General features: G+C 45.3%; 1 pseudogene across 1 annotated transcript in view; it reads left to right on the top strand.

Moving 5' to 3' along the window:
• The first annotated feature begins 2,488 nt into the window (after positions 1 to 2,488).
• LOC309568755 (nicotinamide N-methyltransferase-like) overlaps positions 2,489 to 12,324 on the top strand; it is a 30,385-nt pseudogene continuing 20,549 nt past the window's right edge. The window contains exon 1 of the transcript XR_014226126.1: positions 2,489 to 2,640. The product of XR_014226126.1 is annotated as a nicotinamide N-methyltransferase-like (transcript). The remainder of the gene's footprint in view (positions 2,641 to 12,324) is intronic.

The following is a 12,324-nucleotide window of genomic DNA, read 5'->3' as shown; positions in this document are numbered from 1 at the left end:
ACTTTAGAGCCCCAGTAATCTTTATTAGAACTATAGAAAATGTTTTGGCAATGTTTCACCATCATCCACTTTACAGAACAGGTCTGAGTGCGATTATTATTAGCTTTATCTGTGTGGATATAAATCGACTGAATGGTTTAAGTAGGACCTTGCACTGCATCATTGTTTGTGTAGCACCCTCCTAGAATAGGTTACTAGAGAGGTTAAGGTAAATGTAGTCTTTTATAGCTCCTTTGTAATCAGTGGAGCATTGTGTGATAATTGTTTTGGCCGTTCTAGGTCTTGCTGTTGCAGGCTCAACTACTTTCCCCTGCCTTCTAGTGGATACTACATAGAATGTAGTGGACTGGAAAAGGCAGACCTTAGGCATGTGGTCTCAGCTAATTCCTGGGGTGAGAAATCCTTGTCCAGGAGGGGAAAACCCAGCCTGAAGGGCTGCTGCCGTTCTGGGCAGATTAGCTGAAGTCTGCAGGAGTTGATCAAGGTCTGAGCTCGGTGAGACCTGGGGAGCCTATTTTCTGAGAGGAGCTGGAGCCAATTTAGAGGGGTTCAATGAGGATCCAGTCTGGAGGCTCACAGGAGAAGTGTCTGTCCAGTCAGAGGACAGAGGCATCCAATTACACAGAGACATAGTAGGCCGGAGTGAGAGACCCTAGTGATTGTTGCTACTTAAACCTTCAAGCACCTGTTCCAGGGTTGCTGACTTAGGACTGCTCCTGTGTTTGGAGTCACCTAAATTGTTTGTTAACCTGTCTCTAGAAGTCAAGCCAGAGAGTGTCCTCTGCTACTTTGTGCACAAAATTTGGAGTATCCCAAGGCTTACCCTGCACCCCAACCAAGTTCAAGGAACATTAAACCCTAAAGAGATATTACTGCCTGGATATTGTGTCGTGAGACTGTGGGATTTTCTGTGTGCTTGGCTGCTTTGCTCTAAATTGGGAATAGAACCTGGGATAAATCTGTAGGGCCTGTCAGGGGTTTGAGCTACATTTGTAAATTTGAAGGAGATAGTACAGAAGTCATACTTTTTAGATTGTAACCTTTTGGGGCAGCTGGTACTAACTTGTTCTTCCCTTATAGTACAGAGGCTATCAAATGCCAATCCTTTCAAACTAGATCCAAAGACACAGTCTAGGTTTGTCATTTTTGTAGTTTATTGCTGGAAAAAAGTTTGCAATAGGAGAGAGGCTAGGAACATAAGATACTTCAAAACGGTTAACAACCAGAGGACAATCTTCTCTTTAAATGTACACCAGTTATTGATCAGTCTAAAACCTTCATATGTGATGACCATGAAATGACTGAACGAGTAAACACTTCACAGCTGAAGGCCATGTAGCAAAGTTTCTTAGCATATAATGGTGATTATTGAGCAGTCCGAAATGTAACAGCTGAAAAACATGGGGTGATTTTTTAACAGTCTAAAACTTCACAGCTGGGGGCCATAAGGTAAAGTTGAAGACCAAGTCTTTTGGGCATCTGATTACCTTGTGCAATACTCAGTGGTTGGTATCCAGCACAGTTCTCCAGCACACAGCCTCAAGGACCAAATTTGCAAGTCCCTAGAACCGCCTTCCAGCTTCCACCGGACACAATCCAGTGACTGTGATGGCTCCTCTCAGGACTGGATTTCCGGTGGTGCAGTTCTGCAGTTGGTACTAAGCAAAGTCCATGTAATCTTGGAACTTCTGAGGCCTCCTAGAGCAGTTGTACAGTCCATGTGCTACTTGACAGCAGTAGTCCTGAACCCCTGTAACCTCCTGGGGAGAAGCAACCCTGCTCTTCAGTTTCTCAGACTATTTATCCCCATCACAGTCCCCTACAGGACAATCCTCTCCAGGGATTGGCTGTAACACAATAAAAATTTAGGTTGGTTCATTTAAATCTCCCACCCTAAGCTCTTGAAGTTTCTTTCGGAGGCAGTGAGAAGCAATCAATTTCTCAGTGTCTGAGACCCTGATCAGGCCAGAACAAACAATCACTGCTACCTTGATTGCAGAAGGGGCCAACAGCTAAATATACCTAGCATCCTACCCTAGGAGGGTGCTACATCAATAACATTTTTAACCCTTACTCTATCCAAAGCAAAACATACAAGGCATTTTAGATGCAGAAAAAAAGAACATTTTACTGTGTTTGCAATGAAGCAATTTTAGGGGACATTTGTTATGCTGACAACTGGCTAAGTGAGGACTAACCATTTCCTACTCTTTCCAAAACTAAAAAAAAAGTTTAGCTTCAGATACAGTGTATTTTAAATATTTATTTTGTTGGCTGAAGACAATGCAGTCACCTGGATCTTGGCTGATCACAATGCAGTCACCTGAATCTTGGCTATCAAAGCATGATGACTTGAGTCACAATGTACTAATGTTGGGTGGCATTATAATGAAGTCATATTAATATTTAAATAGTTGTTCTATTCCATGCATCAGAAGATAGGAGACAAACTGGAAGATTGCTGTAGTGGAGATAACAATATCACACAATGGATCCTAGCTCTCATAAACTATACCATGTACATGGCTTCCATTCCTCGAAAATACCTAGACACATATTATTCCAGTAAACCGGAAATGCCCTTTACTCATGAGGCTTTGAAGTATCCTGCAAAGAAATTTCACGAAGCATTTTTATCGGGTAGGTAAAGCTCTTTTTGAATGATACATTCTTTGTGCAGGATGTATATATTAGGAGAAATGAAGCATTAACTATTTGTAGAGTTGTCTTGTACAAGGAAAGAAAGGACTGAGACTGAAAGAATAATTTTTAGAAAAACCTGGTAGATATAAAGCAGAACTGCTAGTGAGCCACTCTTTAGGATCCTATGATAATTTTAACTTCGTGTTGTAGTATAAGAATATGCATAAAGAGGCTGAGCATTAGCACAACATCATACAACTAAATGTGGTAAAAGGTAAATCAACCCAGCTATAGGGAGATGCTGGTTGTCTGACTTGGCCCATGGCTTCTTACATGTGTTGAATACTCCAACAAGGTCTCCCTGCCATAATTTCTAGCCTGATTATGTGCTCCTGGAAGTTTTAACTGTCCCCACCCACCTCTGTGTGTTCCAGCTATTCCAATTGCATTCTCTAGTCTAGATTGTAAAACAAATAACACTGTTATGGCAATGGTGGGAGAGCATTATAATGGGCACAGCAGGTGTGCAAACTGATGAACTCAATGGAGGGATGGTGGTCATACTTTCCAACTTTTTGAGATGGGAATGAGGGACACCTATTAGCAAAAGTATTTAGGCATAGGACACACATCCTGCCACATCCCCTTAATCGCTTGCCGACTGCTCACAGTATATTTACTGCGGCAGTCAGCCCCTCACAGGCAGAGTGACGTAGGTCTACGTCGCTCGCCTGTGAGGCTCTGGGGAGCGAGCGCGTGCCCGCGGAGGCGCGCTCCCGCTCCCGCACGGTCACGGACCCCCCCGCGCGTGTGACCAGCGGACCCGATGTCCGCCGGTCACTCGGCGATCGTCGGGGGAGAGGGAGAATGTCAGGCAGCTTGTGTAAACAAGCCACCTGTCATTCTCCTCGCTGTAAAAACACTGATCACATGGATCTACTATGTAGATCCGTTGATCAGTGTCCTTACAGCTCAAGCCACAGCCAATCACAGTAGAAAGCACGCCCCTAGGGACACACACAGCCCCTCCCTCCCAAATAAAGTTAACCCCTTCACTACCAGTGTATTTTTACAGTAACAGTGCATATATATAGCACTGATTACTGTAGAAATGTCACTGGTAACCCCAAAAGTGTCAAAAATGTCAGTCAAGGGTCCGATCTGTCCGCCCCAATGTCGCAGTACCGCGAAAAAAATCGCAGATCGCCGCCATTACACGTTAAAAAAAAAAAAAAACACCAAAAATGACAGAAAGCTTTCCTTTTGTTAGTAAACACAATAACTTTTACGCAAACCAATCAAAATACGCTTTATGCGATTTTTTTTTACCAAACATAGGTAGCATAAAACAAATTGGCCGAAAATTTTAAAACATTTTGATTTTTACATTTTTTTTGGGGGAATTTCATATAAAAAAATGTGAAAAATATTGTTATTTTTGCAAAATGTACGCTCTTTTTTGGTTTATAGCGCAAAAAGTAAAAATCGCACGGGTGATCAAATACCACCAAAAGAAAGCTCTGTTTGTGGGAAAAAAAGGATGCCAAATTCGTTTAGATACAGCGTCGCACGACCGCGCAATTGTCTGTTAAAGTCACGCAGTGCCGAATCGCAAAATACCCCCTGGTCGTTTAGCAGGAAAATCCTCCGGGGCTTAAGTGGTTAAAAGAGAATTATACAAAAAATAATGAATATTGATTAGTTAAACCCACCAGTGCTTTTTACTATTCACTTTTTTTGAAAAAAGTGTTCACTGTTCACTATTCACACTTTTTGAAAGATAAATAGTGCATTTATTATACAATTATATAGAGCAGACCAAAATGAGGGACAAATGAGGAGGAAAGAGGAGGAAAAATCAGGGACAGTCTCTCAAAATCAGAGACAGTTGGGAGCTATGTTAGTGGTAGCCCATAATAGTAGGCATAGCAGGTGTGTACAATCAGGACTACTTCTAGGGACAGTGGAAGCCCCTAGTAGCACAGAAGGTTTGCAGAGTTGGGACTTCAGCATAGAGATCTTATTAATAGAATGCTGAAGATGTAAAAGAAACTGGTAGATGGTTTAACTCTCCAGCACCTACCAATAAATGAAATATCAGTTTTTTAATAAATAGACCCTTTAAAAATACGTCCATTCCTTTCATGGATTATATTGATAGTGCTGCATAATTTTTAGAACATTGTATAATTGATGCATATTTCTTGTTATAGGATGTGTGTGAACATTATTTAATGTACAAATTGAAGGCAGGATAGTGTGTTATTCTTGCTGGCAATTTAGCATATTCAGGTAGAACACAGTTGTGTTTTAACTGTTCCAAATTCAAATGCACGTGTATAGAGACCAGACCAAAGCTCTCCTTGAAGATTGTTTTGAATCTTTTGCTGCAGGTGACTTTAAAGGAAACGTGTTGTTTGACATCAGCCTTGGACCCGTCATTCACCATCTCTATTCAGCGCAGAAATATTTCAGAGATATCATCCTTCTGAAGCCTACTGAGCACTGTATAGTAGAAGTAAAAAAATGGACGAACAGCCGAACTGGAGATTTAGTTGGTCGCACACCACTACACTTGGTACACAAATGGCAGAAAAAAAGGTAAAGTATCTGCCAATTTTTTTATTTTTTTTTTGTCAGTCAGGCTGAATTCCTGGAGTGATGAGCCAGTAATGCTGGGAGGGGAGCAGGCATTATTTGTAAAACATTTTTTTTTAATTAGCCATTTCAGCTGGCGGGAAGATTTGTAAATCAGGTGATATTACAAGGGGGAAAAAAAGGATGATGACAAATCCTTTATACTTCACTAATATCAAATAAAATAATGCTAGAAGAATCTTTATTTTTACATGTAGCATGTGAACCCCAACAGGCCCGGACTGGGACAAAAAAATAGGCCTAGCCATTTTAGACTGAGCAGCCCTGAGCCCAGGGAGATTGGGGGGTGAATGCCAGGGCCCAGTCGCAAGTGCAACATTTGCGACCCTGGTAGTCCTGCCACTGGTGTCAGTTGTTTTTTATTTTTATTTTTTACAATTTTATTTTATTTTATTTTATTTTTTTTATTTTATTATTTTTTTACAATTTTTTTTACGAGCCTCATTGGAGGGCTTTGGTGAGATATCAGAAGTCTAAACAGACCTCTGATGTTTCACCTTTAAGACAGAGTAAGGAGATTGAGGACACAGCCCTGAATCTACATCTCTGCAGCCTCAGTTGCACAGAATGAATGAACATGAATAGCTCTGTAAAGAGACTTCCCATTCATTCATAAACTGAATTATAGTAAACAGTGTTTACTATGCCTCAGTTATGAATGGACAAAGTCAGTGATCGGTGCCAATCACTGACTGTCCATACAGACAAGGAAGGGGCCAGTAAATTACATATTATCAGCCCCTTCCTCACTCATCCTGACAGGTTCCCGCAGCACCTGGCGGGAATGGGGAGGGGGGAACTCAGCAGCGCTGCAGGAGAGGAGGGGGGTCTATGAGAGCATACAGGGGCCCATAGAGAGTACAGGGGAACCAGGAGAGAGGACAGGGGCTCAGGGCTAACAGAAATAAGATGGATAGTAGCAGAGGCATAATTAGAACCTTCAGGGCCCTGGTGCAAGAAACTATGAAGTTCTCCCCTGACCTCTGATCCTGGTGTCCTTCCCTCTGGGGTCCTTCACACTGATCCTGGGATCTTTACTCCCATTGTGGGGCCCTTCATTAATGTCCCGATGCAGAACCCTTTTATATGTTCAGCTGCAGGGCCCCCCACAGTGGTGGAATGCAGGGGCCCCGCAGCCCCCCAATGGGTGCTAGCAATATTTTTGAGGCTCTGTAGCAACCCCCTGGTGCTGCTCCTAATGACAGGGAGGCCACACTGGCTCCCTGCAGCATGGGCAGGGTCGCTATTGCTAACCCTAAAGCTCCACCAGTGAAACATTATACAGTGGGAGGGAGCAGTGAGCAGTGATAAATGTGGGGGGGGGGGAGCAATATACAGTGGGGAGGGGGGCAGTGAGCAGTATACAGAGGGGGAACAGTGGGCAGTATACAGTGGGGGGGGAGACAATGAGCAATATACGGTTGGAGAGCAGTGAGCAGTAGGGCAGTATACGGGGGCAGTGGGCAGAAGTTAACAGTATACAGGGGCAGCGAGCAGTATACAGGGGAGAGCAGTGGGTAGTATACAGTGGGGGATAGAGCAATGAGCAGTATATGGGGGGGGGCAGTCGACAATATACAGTGGGGGGAGGGCAGTGAGCAGTATACAGGGGAAGAGCAGTAGGCAGCATATAAGGGAGCAGTTAGCAGTATACAGGGGGGGGCAGCGAGCAGTATACAGGGGGAGCAGTTAGTAGTATACAGGTAGAGAGCAGTATACAGGGGGGACAGTGAGCAGTATACAGGGGGGACAGTGAGCAGTATACAGGCGGAAAGCAGGGGGTACTATACGGGAGGGAGCAGTTAGCAGTATACAGGGAGTTACAGTAGGCAGTATACAGGGGGGGAGGAGTGGGCAGTATACGGGGCAGTATACAGTGGGGGGGAGCAGTTAACAGTATATGGGGGAAGTGAGCAGTATACAGGGGGAGAGTAGTGGGCAGTATATGGAAGGGAGCAGTTAGCAATATACAGGGGGGGTACAGTAAGCAGTATACAGGGGGAGAGCAGGGGGCAGTATACAGTGGGGGGAGCTGTTAGCAGTATACGTGGGGGGGGGGCAGTACAGTAAGCAGTACACAGAGGGAGAGCAGTGGGCAGTATATGGCGGCAGTATACAGTGGGGGGAGCAATTAGCAGTAAATGGGGGGCAGCAAGCAATATACAGGGGGGAGAGTTGCGGGCAGTATACGGAGGGAGCAGTTGGTTGTATACAGGGGGCGGTACAGTAAACAGTATTCAGGGGGAGAGCAGTGGGCAGTATACAGTGGGGGGAGCAGTTAGCAGTATACGGGGGCAGCAAGCAGTATACAGGAGGAGAGTACTAGGAAGTATACGGGAGGGAGCAGTTAGCAGTATATGGGGGGTACAGTAAGCAGTATACGGGGGGAGAGCAGAGGGCAGTATACGGGGCAGTGGGCAGTATACAGTGGGGGGGAGGGGGGCAGTGAGCAGTATACAGGGGAGCAGTGAGCAGTTTACAGGAGGGAGGGGAGGGAGCTGAAGAATAATGTTGGAGGAAATTGCAGCAGAAGTCACTTACCATATGGGTAGTGGTGAAGACTCCCAGGGTCACCACGTATGCTCCTCCGAGAGTCCTGTACTATTTTCAGCATGGACAACCACCTGCTCGAGTAAGTGAAGGTGGCCAGTGGAGAAGCTACCGGCTGAGAGATAGACCATCAGGTCTGCCAGCCACAGGAGGCTACACTTCGGGAAAAAAGCAAAGGGAGCTTGTAGCTCCCTATGGGCAGCCCTGGTTGCATAGATTAAACCTGAATGTCCTCCAGTGGATGAGAGTGGCGGCATAAGTAGGAACCATTCTGTTTATTTCTCTCATGCTGCCTCTGGATGCCTGCGGGAGAGGGAGAGGGAGGAGGAGAAGCAGACTTTCAGCGGTCGCAGGAGAGAAATGGATGGATCCGTTCCTACATATGCCACCCCTCCCACCCAGACGGCCCTGGCCCACTGGGCAAATGCCCGGTGTGCCCTATGGCCAGTCTGGGCCTGATCCCTAATAATTGGGGTGGAGGAGAGTTGAGAGAAGAGAGGGGAGGAGAGAAAGCTGGAAAGAACAGGAGCGGAGAAAGACAGGTAGAGAGGGGAATACGGAATAAGTGAGGACAGGAGAGGAAGGAAGGTTAGGAGAGGTGAGAGGACAGAAGACAAGAAGAGAGGAGGTGATGAAAGGAGAGGAGAAAAATGCGTAGGGGAAGAAAGGGAAGTAGGGGCATTTTTTGAATGCAGTAGGCCCATGTAAAAGATACTCAGTTGGACCCCCAGTGAGCCTGCAACAAGGGAGAACCATGCAACACTCCACCCACCTACACACAGAGATGTATAGTAACGAAGTAGAACTACTTAAGTACTGTACTTAAGTACCGAAATGCAGTATCTGTACTTTCCTAGAGTAGAATTTTTTCTCCTACTTCTACTTTTACTTCACTACATTTTTTCGATGATTTCGATACTTCTACTCCGATATTTTTTTTTGTGCTGCATCGTTACTCGTTACTTTTCTCTGCCTTTCCCTTTTTCTTTTTTGTTTGGTTTCCCTCCTTACTGCTCTCTCCTACTCTTTCAATTATCCTCCCTATTCTGCCTTCCCCCCTCCCCTCCCCTTTTCTATAGGAAGGCAAAGGTAAAGATACCCCCCTTTTTCATGGGTACCTGGTCTCTGGCCATTTGGGTAGCGTTGTTCCGCTCCAGGCTTCCGCTGGGCCGGCGTGGAGTGCTCCCACATGCGCCTCTCGGCTCTCTGACATGTGTGGTGGCCTTCGGCCACTCCGCTCCTCCCCTCCTTGTCTCCATTCGCTGACGTCTCAGCGCTGGGAGGCGGGGATTCCGGCGGCCGCGCAGTAGAGGCACGTGCGCATGCGCAGTGCGATCGAGGCACTGGTGGCCATCTTTGTTAAGGGAAACATGGGGGGTTCTCTGATGTAAGGGGGGGCTTTGTGTGGGCGGTCTCTGATGTAAGGGGGCTCTGTGTGGGGGGTCTCTGATGTAAGGGGGGCTCTGTGTGGGAGGGCTCTGATGTAAGGGGAGCTCTGTGTGGAGGGGCTCTGATGTAGGGGGAGCTCTGTGGGGGGGGCTCTGATGTAAAGGGGGCTCTGTGGGGATGGTCTCTGATGTAAGGGGGCTCTGTGTTGGGGTCTCTGGATGTAAGGGGGGCTTTGTGTGAGGGGTCTCTAAAGTAAGGGGGCTTTGTGTGGGGGGTCTCTGATGTAAGGGGGGCTCTGTGTGTGGGGTCTCTGATGTAAAGGGGGCTTTGTGTGGGGGGTCTTTGATGTAAGGGGGCTCTGTGTGTGGGGTCTTTGATGTAAGGGGGCTCTGTGTGGGGGGTCTCTGGTGTAAGGGGGCTCTGTGTGGGGGGTCTCTGATGTGTGGGGGTCTCTGATGTAAGGGGTCTCTGTGTGGGGGGTCTCTGATGTGTGGGGGTCTCTGTGTGGGGGGGGGGTCTCTGATGTAAGGGGGACTCTGTGTGGGAGGGCTCTGATGTGGGGGGCTCTGATGTAAGGGGAGCTCTGTGTGGAGGGGCTCTGATGTAAGGGGAGCTCTGTGGGGGGCTCTATGGGGGGGGCTCTGTGGGGATGGTCTCTGATGTAAGGGGGCTCTGTGTTGGGGTCTCTGATGTAAGGGGGGCTTTGTGTGAGGGGTCTCTAAAGTAAGGGGGCTTTGTGTGGGGATGGTCTCTGATGTAAGGGGGCTCTGTGTTGGGGTCTCTGATGTAAGGGGGCTTTGTGTGGGGGGCTCTGATGTTAGGGGGCTCTGTGGGGGGGTCTCTGATGTAAGGGGAGCTCTGTGTGTGGGGGGGGGGTCTCTGATGTAAGGGGGCTCTGTGTGGGGGTCTTTGATGTAAGGGGGCTCTGTGTGGGGGGTCTCTGATGTAAAGGGGGCTCTTTGTGGGGGATGGGGGGTCTCTGCTGTAAGGGTGCTCTGTGTGGGGGGTTTCTTTTGTAAGGGGGCTCCGTTGGGGGGTTTCTGTTGTTGGGGGGTCTCTGATGCAAGGGGGGTCTCTAATGTAAGGGGGGCTAAGTTTGTAGTGATCATAAAAAAGAAAAGTCAAATGAAGTGCAAAAAAAGTGCAAGAAAAAATGTGCAGGGCGCTGGTGGGGGCGCCACAGGATCAGCTCGCACAGGGAGCTTGAACACCTAAGGCCGGCCCTGGTTGGGAGGTTCTTTCCCATTAACAGCAGATATGAAATTATATTCATCTTGTTTTGTCACATATATATATTTGAAGATTCACAATATTTTGAACTTTTTATTGACTTTGATTTCATACACTCTTCCTTTATTTCATTATTGGAATATATTGTTGTATATCACATTGGTTTATATATGATTTTGCGCACCAATAAGCTGTGGAGAAAAAAAAAACAGGCAGGGAAGAGAAGGAGGGATGCTTTAAAAGGGGAAGGGAGGGACATACTTTATCTGTTTTTTTGTTTACAAAAAGTTACAGCCTAAGGAATTGTGATTGTCCTTTAGGTTAATCATTTGAATAAATCATTTGAAATAATAAAAAACAATATGATGTTCAAACTTTTGACTTCTTTCTTTAATAACTACATAACACAGTACTTCTACTTCTACTTTCAGTACTTGAGTAGAATTTTTTTTCCAAAACTACTGGTACTTTTTACTTTTAGTACTTAAGTAGCAATTTTTTTGAAAAAACTACTTGCAATACTTAAGTAAAAAAAATGTTGAATACTTTAGTACTTCCACTTAAGTAACTTTTTCTGCGAGCACTTCCACTTCTACTTAAGTCACTTTTTGATCGAGCACTTGTACTTTTACTCAAGTAGAAATGTCGAGTACTTTAAACAAGTCTGTCTACACATGTAGATAAAACAAATAATTCTGTTTTACAAAGTAGTGGACACAGAGCAACTTGCCGAATAGTAGGTGCAGCCAGATTGCTCTAACAATCCTAAAGGGCATGGCTAAATAAAACCTAACTCTAAAAATACATTGGCCCAGCATTGGTTGTCAGAGGCTGGTTTGCTGGAACAGTAACCTACCCCCAACCATAGTTTCACAAAAAAAAATCCAAATGTCCTGTTTCCTTTACCCAGTTTCAAGCATTTTTACTGTGAATAGCCATCTACAGCTCAGAAATGTTAGCAGTATTTACCAGCTCAGAGTTTATATACTCAGTGCTTCTTAGAATATCAGTTGAAAAGTGCTGTAAGTGACAAGGGATATGCTTCTTCCTTCCAGTGACCAATGTGAGGACAAGGACATTGGACTCAGGGCTGTAAAATTCGATCTCAACCAGGAAAATCTCACAGACCCAATTGAGCTACCACAAGCCGACTGCCTCGTGTTCTGGTGTATTCTGGAAACCATCAGCAAAGACCTTGAAGATTTTGTGAGAAACTTCAGGAAATTCTCAAAGCTTCTAAAACCTGGCGGGCGCTTGATGTATTATGGAGTTTTAAATAACACGTTCTATGTGGTTGGGGGAGAGAGGTTTCATATGGTAAAGTATAATGAAAGCGACTTTAGAAGTATGCTCAGTAATAAAGGGTATGTTATCACCCATTTGGAGCTTTCTCAAAGAATGGCAAGGAGTGATCTGATGGATTTTGATTCAGTAGTGTTCTACACGGCTTTAAAAGAACAGAAGCTTTAGGTCCAATTTAACAATTGTGTTAGACACACTAAGTACATATGCATTTTAATGAAAGAGCATGATGCGTTTTTAGTGCAATTTTAATGCATAATGGTAAAATGTAATGCAAGGCAAAATGCAGGCTATGTGGGCATTGAGTTTGATTAGGATATAGGGATTGAGGACTTCTCTTGGATATAAAAAGGGAAACTCCACTTTCGTGGGAGAAATAAAAAAAGAAGTTATTAAAAATTACCTTTCCTTTTCAATCTGCAGCCATTGTAATTTTCTGAAAATGCAATGCAATATGGCTACCTGGAGCTGTTTTGTACACAGAATGTGTACTGACCACACCCCAGAAACATAATTTCCTACTTGTGTGATTGGCTCACCAATTTTCCCAGA

Source organism: Pelophylax lessonae (assembly GCF_965119305.1).
Source record: "Pelophylax lessonae genome assembly, chromosome: 12".
Lineage (NCBI taxonomy): Eukaryota > Metazoa > Chordata > Amphibia > Anura > Ranidae > Pelophylax > Pelophylax lessonae.
The sequence above is the reverse complement of the archived record's forward strand: the minus strand, read 5'-3'. Positions and strand labels throughout refer to the sequence as shown.